The sequence below is a fragment of the Trichosurus vulpecula genome, chromosome 2, assembly GCF_011100635.1.
Source record: "Trichosurus vulpecula isolate mTriVul1 chromosome 2, mTriVul1.pri, whole genome shotgun sequence".
Classification (NCBI taxonomy): Eukaryota; Metazoa; Chordata; class Mammalia; order Diprotodontia; family Phalangeridae; genus Trichosurus; species Trichosurus vulpecula.
The window spans coordinates 426,023,207-426,031,901 of NC_050574.1; the positions used below are offsets into that span (position 1 = coordinate 426,023,207).

General features: G+C 40.8%; 1 pseudogene; it reads right to left on the bottom strand.

Annotated features, from left to right (window-relative positions):
• Nucleotides 1-3,124: 3,124 nt before the first annotated feature.
• On the bottom strand, nt 3,125-8,396 carry LOC118837301 (annotated as a pseudogene).
• Nucleotides 8,397-8,695: the final 299 nt, after the last annotated feature.

An 8,695-nucleotide genomic window follows, 5' to 3' on the forward strand; every position in this document is an offset into this window, starting at 1 on the left:
TAATTAAATTATGGTGTTTTCTTCTTGTCACCCCAAAGAGGTTAGCTACTAGGATACCTTTTAGATGAAAGGCTCACCTACCCTGGAGATGATGGTACAGTTACATAGGCATCCACTTCTATGAAAGTAGGTTTTTAGAAATGAACTTGTATTACAAACTTGCATTTTGACATTTGTGAAATTCAGGTTGTGCTTACCAGTACATAGAACTCTAGTAAACCAGTTGATAGGTTCTCTTGCTTTTTTAAAACATCATAGTAGCCTTGGTATAAAGCAAGTACAAGCTTTTTACAGAGTTCCTTTGGGGGCACAAATTTGGGAAATGTCCTGTCTTTTTTGTTTTTACAGTCAAAAGGATGCAATGTTTTGTTTTTAATTTGTTTTTTGTTTTTTATTATTTTTATTTTTTAAAAATGTCTTTAAAGCTAATAAGTTGCAATTACTTGTCCTTCCTGCTGAATAAAACTGCTAGAATATTTAATCATCGTGTTTAGGAGACATGCTGTATTTGTCTATTTGAGAGAATTGGAAGTGTTTTTATCAAATCCCTTGTGTAACTACAAGTCATCTTTTGGAAAATGCTGAAGGCATAAGGACTGAATAGTTGTTCAGTGCTGCTAAATGTGCAAATCTCTGCCGATTTAGGCTCATAATGAATTGTAAGAGAGTAAAATAAAGTTATTGTATTATTGGTCTTAACTTTGGTCATATTATGACAGAGGAAAGGAAGTCAGGCATTTTTCATGTTTACTAAAACTACATTCATAGGAAACATGAATTGGCTCCTTGGGACTTGGAATTTATAAACAATTGTGCATGCTTGTTACAGGTCCTGGTGAAAAGGTAGTATGTGAAATTTTTTATAGTATTTTCCATTACATGTAAAAAAGTTTTCAGCATTCACTTTTATAAGATTTTGAGTTCCAAACTTTTTTCTCCCTCCCTCTCTCTCTTCCCCCTCCTCAAGATGGCAAGCAACCTGATATAGGTTATACATGTACAATCATATTAAATATATTTCCACTTTAGTTATGTTGTGAAAGAAGAATCAGAACAAAAGAGAAAAACCAAGAGAAAGGGGAAAAAAGGTGAAAATAGTATGCTTCCATCTGCATTCTGACCCCATAGTTCTTTCTCTGGATGGGGGTAGTATTTTCCATTGTAAGTCTTTTGGAATTGTCTTAGATCATTGTATTATTGAGAAGAGCCAAGTCTATCAAAGCTGATCATCGTGTAATGTTGCTATTAGTATATATGATATTCTCCCAGGTCAGCATCAGTTCAGGTGAGTCCAGGTTTTTCTGAAGTCAGCCTGCTTATCATTTCTTATAGCACAAGAGTATTCCATCGTATTCATAAACCACAACTTGTTCAGCCATTCCCCAATTGATGGGCATCCCCTCAATTTCCAATTCTTTGCCACCACAAAAAGAGCTGCTGTAAATATTTTTGTATGTGTGGGTCTTTTCCCCTTTTTTTGTGATCTCTTTGGGATACAGACCTAGAAGTGGTATTGCTAGATCAAGGGGTATGCACAGTTTTATAGCCCTTTGGGTATAGTTCCAAATTGCTCTCCAGAATGGTTGGATCAGTTGTGAGATGTTGATTTTGAAAAATTCATGTATGTTTGGGGACGGGGCAGAAGGGAAGGCCTCCAATGCCATTTTCAGACCATTGGGCTGCTTCTATCTTGTTAAAAAACAGTCTGTTTTTCATCTATTCCATTTGTGACCCCCATTCCAATCATCACTGTTCATTTTCTCCATCCAAGAGAAATAATGTGGTACAGGAAAAAGAACCCTTGACTTAGAATCGGGGGAAACCCAGGTTCCAATCCAGCCTTGACACTATGTTTATGGGAAATGACTTGACATCTCTGAAGCTCACTTTGCTTACCTCCCAAATGAGGAAGAGAAAACTTTCACTACCTATCTCACAGCATTGTGAGAACAGTAGAAATGCCATAGAAATGTGGGGTGCTTTGTTACTTAAGCATTTGTCTGTTCAATAAATTTTACTGAGTACTCACTATGTTGGAAGTTAAATTTGCACTACTGTGGGAGATAAAAATATATATCCTAGGAGTTCATGAACTAGAGGAGGAAGAGGGTGGCATAACAGAAATAAGAACTGTGGGAAAATACCTACCAAACATCAACCTCAATTTCTTCCTCTGTTCTTCATCATCCCAATATCAATAACCACACCGATAAAATTTTAGCTCAGTTTTATAAAGTTTAAATTGATTTATCAATCAACCAGCATTCATTAAGCACCTGGGGCAGCTAGGTGGGCAGTGGATAGATAGGGCCAGGCCCAGTCAGAAAGACTCATCTTGAGTTCAAATCAGGCCTCAGACACAATAGTTGTGTGACCTGGGCAAGTCACATCCCTGTTTGCCTCAGTTTCCTCAACTGTAAAATGGGCATAATAAACCTATCTACTAGGATTGTGTTTCAACAATCCAGCTAGCAGCTGCCGTGAGGGTGTAAAGCCAACAACAACCAGCTCACAGAATGCTGCAAGCCCAGGTCCTTTGGATCTGCTTTACTAAGGAAAGCAACGTTAAGGGTTAACAATCTTACTTTAATCCAGCATACAAATATCATTTACTTAGTTCAGGGGAAACAACCAGCACCCTGAATGACAGACCAAATACAATTCATAGTTATCAACATCTGAGTCTTCACCCAGGGAGCTTATTACAACGGCTGGCCCAGAGTCACGCACCACTCTTGCTGTGGCTAAGAGCTCCTAGAGGGAATGCTAACCTCTGTGCTTATGTATCCTGTTCAGGGCCCCGAGGGCCCCCACCTTATCCAGGCTAGGCGTGGAAAAGTTCATATCACATCAGATATAAATCAATGACTCCCAATTGTCTCAGTGCTGAGAAATACAAAAACATCCCACTTTATCTGCCCCATTCAAATAAAGGCCAGAATCATTAGAGGTCAACAGCAGAAAGCCCTGCCTTAGTTACGATTACAGGTTGTTGTGAAGATCAAATGAGATAATATTTGTGAAGCACTTAGCACAGTGCCTGGTATATAGTAGGTGCTATATAAATGCTAATGATTGGGCACTTAATGTAGCCTCTGAAGCTGAGATGCAACACAGTACATCATCATTTCTCTGCTGCTTCTGCTAATTTTGCTGTAACAGTTTACACAAAGAAAACACAAGTGCTCCATCAGCCAGTATATACTATCCATACATCGAACCATTGGTTACAGCAAATGGAGAAATTTTGAATGCTGTGGATAAGTTCACCTACCTTGGTAGCATACTTCCCAAGAATGTACACATTGATAATGAAGTTGATGCATGTATTGCCAGAGCTAGCTCAGTGTTTGGGAGACTCCAAAGGAAAGTGTGGGAAAGAAAAGGTATTAGACTGACTACCAAACTGAAGGTCTACAGAGCTGTGGTGCTGACCTCATTATTGTATGCCTGTGAAACCTGGACAGTATATCAGCACCAGGCCAGGAAACTGAATCGCTTCCATTTGAATTGTCTTAGGAAGATTCTGCAGATCACCTAGCAGGATAACATACCAGACACTGAGGTCCTTTCTGGAACTAAACTGCCAAGCATTCAAACCCTGCTTCAGAGGGCACGACTCCGATGGGCTGGCCACGTTGTTCAAATGAAAAAAGTATGCTTGCCAAAAAGACTTATGGAGAACTCACACAGGGCAAGCGTTCACATGGTGGTCAGAAGAAACGATACAAGGACACTCTCAAGGTCTCTCTTAAGAACTTTGGAAGCGATTGCATGACATGGGAGAAACTGGCAAAGGACTTCACAGCATGGTGTGCCTGCATTGAAGAAGGTGCTGTGCTCTATGAGCAAAGCAGGTTTGATATAGCTCAAAAGAAACATTAGATGGGCAAATTTAGAGAATCCACTCCAAATATTTATATGGACTATTTGTGCCCGACCTGTGGTACCGCATCCTGAGCTCTTATGAGCCACAGTAGCACACGCTGTAACTAGACTCTAACACAGTAGTGCCATTTTGGTCCTCTTCAAGGACAAAGGACAGCAACCAATCTTTATGCAAATATGAATCGGATCAGATGACTTTTGAGGATCCTTCCAACGCTTTAGATTCTGTGATTTTGAGACTGAAACGGTACAACTGAAGCTTACATATCTGTGTTTTCTAGTCATCTAAAATCCTCTTCTGGATTGTCAAGAATTACCTATATTTGTGAGGGAAACAAAGTAACCAATACCAGAATTGCACCACTACTTGAAAATAGCTAATTCTCACTTCGAGCTATAGTTTGACAATGTTTTTGTTTTGTTCTGTTTTTGTTTTTCTTTTAAATCTGTGCTGATATTGTTATTTGTGGCATAATTAAGTTAACTCAGAGCCCAATGCTAAGGAGATTGGACCTAGAAAGGAGCTAAATCTACCTCATCGTGGCCAACGAGCTCTTATTTGTCCCATGGCCAGAGAGTACATTCCTAAACCCCTTTCATTTACATGTATTCATGAGTGATCTGGAGAGAGAAGATGAAGAGATCTTTCTCTCTCTCTCTCTCTCTCTCTCTCTCTCTCTCTCTCTCTCTCTCTCTCACTCTCTCTCTCTCTTTCTCCAATCCCTTCCTCCTTCCTCTCCCCTCTCTTCTCTTCTCCCCCCCTTCTCTTCTCCTCTCCTTACCTTTTTTTCCAAAACATAAGTAGATTGTTAATGACTCATCCAGCCATTGTCCAGAAAGGAAGTACCCACAACATCATGAGGAAACCTATTCTATTTTAAAATCTAAACTCAAATAGTGGTCACTAGGAGAAGAGTTGGATTTTGTGTGATGTTATGTTCTGTGGATGGTCTGCTCATGGGCTAGAGCTTAGCTGTGTGCCAGACATTGCTGAGAAGCTTTCAGTGCTGGAGAATGGCACTTTGTGAGAACAGCAGGATTCTTGTGTGACAACAGAAGCATAGGGTGACTCCTTTAAATATACCCAAACTATATAACTACATGCAACTATGGCCAAAGTCAAAAAACTACGCATATTCTTTGATCTAAGGATACCATTACTCATTGAAAGCATGTGACAACATGGCTGAAAACATCATGCTGAAAAGCGTGGGAGGAAGCACACAGCCTTGTCTCACTCCATTGGTGACTGGGAAGGCACAAGAGCATTGTCCATTATCTAGAACCTGGGCAAGCATGCCGGCGTGAAACTGACCTGCAAAGCTGATGAACTTCTCCAGGCAACCAAAATTTGACATAAGTTTCCATAAGCCCTCGCAACTAAAAGTATCAAAGGCCTTTGTCAGATCTACGAACATTGTGTACAGACCTCTGTTCTGCTCCTGGCGTTTCTCCTAGAGTTCTCTGGCAGCAAACACCATATCGACTGTTCCTTAGCCCTTTCTGAAGCCACACTGGCTCTCGGGTAAATGACCATCTTCCAGGTGAAGTTTCAGCCTATTAAGGAGGACTCTGGAAAGAATCTTGCCAGCAATAACTAAAAGAGAAAAACCCCTGTGATTGTCACAAGACAATCTATTTCCTTTACCTTTATAGAGGTGGACAATAGAGGCATCCTTGAACTCTTGGGGGATAACCTCCTCTTGCCATATGACCTGGAAAATTTCTGTCAGCTTTTGTATGAGCAATGGACTCCCCACCTTGTAAATATCAGCTGGAATAGAATCAGCACCAGGTGCTTTGCCACAGGAAAGGAGCCTAATGGCATCCAAAACCTCTTCTTCAGTTGGAGCTTCAGCTAGGGAGGGACTGACTTCAACTTGAGGTAAACAGTCAATGGCCTCAGCATTGATTGATGCTGGTCTGTCGAGAACACTATGGAAGCATTCAGCGCATCTCTCTAGGATCATATCCTTATCATTAATCAATGTGGCGCTGTTAGCACTGTGTAGCTGAGATGCACCATAGGTCTTTGGCCCATAAATAGCCTTCAGGGCATCATAAAAGCACTTTGGATTGTTACTATCAGCATAAAACTGAATTTCATCTGCCTTCTTACTGAGCAGAGAATCCTGCATCTTTCTAAGCTTTGCTTGTACTTTACTTTTGATGGAATTAAATGCTGCCTTCTTAGAGATGGATAAACTATCTTGCTGGTAAACCCTGTGGAGTTTTTGTTTTTCATTTTAGTAGCTTCTGAATTTCCCCGTCATTTTCATCAAACCAGTCTTGGTGTTTGTGAGAGCTCTGATCTAGATGAGCAAATACAGTGCTATACACCAAATCTCTGAAAGCTGCTCACCCTTTTTCTGCTCCACTGTTGCCAAGTGTGTGTTGGTTCAACTTTCCCTCCAAGTTAGCAACAAACTGTTCCTACTCAGAGAAGAGCTCTAATTTGTTGACAATGATTCTTTGGGTAGTCATTTTGCCTTGGGGACTCTGTTTTTGTTGAATTCAAATATTTAACTTGGAAAGGATAAGTCCAGCACTGTGCACCACACATTGCCTTCACCACTCACACATCCAATCTGTCTCTTCTTACAATCACATAGTCTATCAAATGCCAATGTATGGGTGTATCCATTCTTCAACTTGAAAAAGCTACAAGTTAAGACCAAAGTGGAGGGAATATCAGCGCATGATTTTCTGTTTGCAGATGATTGGGCACTCAATGCAGCCTCTGAAGCTGAGATGCAACAAAGTATGGATCAATTCTCTGCTGCTTGTGCAATTAACACAAGAAAACACAGGTGCTCCATCAGCCACCACCACACCATCTACATGTAGAACCGTTGGTTACAGCAAATGGAGAAGTTTTGAGTGCTGTGAATAAGTTAACTTACCTTGGTAGTGTACTTCCCAGGAATGTATATGTTGATAATGAGGTTGATGTATGCATCGCCAAACCTAGTTTAGTGTTTGGGAGATTCTGAAGCAAAGTATGGGAGAGAAGAAGTATTAGACTGACCACCAAACTGAAGGTCTACAGAGCCATGGTGCTGACCTCATTGTTGTATGCCTGTGAAACCTGGACAATACACTAGCACCATGCCAGGAAATTGAATTGCTTCCATTTGAATTGTCTTAGGAAGATTCTGCAGATTACCTGGCAGGATAAGGTAACAGACACTGAGGTCCTTTCTCAAACTAAACTGCCAAGCATTCAAACCCTGCTTCAGAGGGCACAACTCTGATGGGCTGGCCACATTGTTCAAATGAAAAACGTGTGCTTGCCAAAAAGACTGTCTTATGGAGAACTCACACAGGGCAAGCGTTCACATCGTGGTCAGAAGAAATGATACGAGGACACTCTCAAGGTCTCTCTTAAGAACTTTGGAATTGATTGCATGACATGAAGACACTGGCACAGGACCACTCAGCATGGCATGCCCACATCAGGGAAGTTGCTATGCTCTATGAGCAAAGCAGAATTGAAACAGCTCAAAGGAAATGCAGGATGCGCAAATTTAGAGTGTCCACCCCAGATGTTCACATGACTATTTGCGCCCAACCTGTGGTAGAGCATTCCGAGCTCTTATTGGTCTGATCATCCACAGTTGGATACATTGAAACTTGACTCTAGCTTAGTGATGTCATTTTGGTCCTCTTCGAGAAGGAAGGACAACAGCCAACCGTTACTAGGCATATACTCCAAAGAGATCAAAGAAAGAGGGAAAGAACAATGTAAAAAAGTTAAGTCATTCCAAATCATCTCATGGCCATAGGTAACATACCATATTCCATATTAGACTCCTTCCAGACATGCTACGTGATCAAAAAATGTCCTCAGGATCATGCAGCCTTATGTCCCTTTATAATAATAGCTTTTGGGGCGCTTCCTTGCTGTGAAGATGAATGCTGGAAGGAAGAAGATGGCCAACTTGCCTTCCAGGATCTTTGTACAAACAGCTGCCAGGACAGTCATGATGGCCCCTCATGCTCTAAGTGATGGCCCAGATCCCCCTATTGCCATTTTACTGGTATCACTGACAAAACTCAAAATAATGGCTGGAGACTGCTATGAATGGCTCTCTTCAAGGACATTGACTGTGCTTGCGGAGAAATTCCACAAAGCAAGGGTGCACTGCTGTGTGAAACAAGGAGAAATAACTAAAGGTGGGAAGCAACCTGGGAGAACAAAGAGCTTTAGAGGCTAGATCAGGTGTAAAGTATGTATTCATTGACCTCTGTAGGGAAGGTTCTCTCCATGAACAGAATACAAAGACATTAGCAATTATGATACCAGTCACAGCTAATCACCATTTAGGGTGTTCCACCACTTGTTAAACGGCTCTCTGAAGTCGCCTTTATTCTTGAAACATTTTTGCTATCTCTAACCAATTTGCCTTTATGCTATCAAAAGAGCTGTGGCCCCTAGATTTCAGGATTTCTAACTGACAAATAACAGCTGATCCAAATACATATGTTGTAAGCCCAACAGTAAAAAATAAAGGGTGTGTAGGTCATTAGAAGATAGAAAGATGTATACAAAGATGTATAAAAGATGCATAAAGGATGTATGTTTCACCAACTGTTCCATTAGATTGTGAGCTCCTTGAGGGCAGGGACTGTCCTTTGCCTCTTTTGTTATGCCTAGTGCCTGGTACATAGTAGACACTTAACAAATGTTTACTGATTGACTGATTATTCCTATATCTTGTCATTGAGATTCCTCTCTGAGTGTTATTTTCTAAATCCATTTTTCAACTGAATAAAGAAATTAAACCTGATACCCAATAGCAGGGCA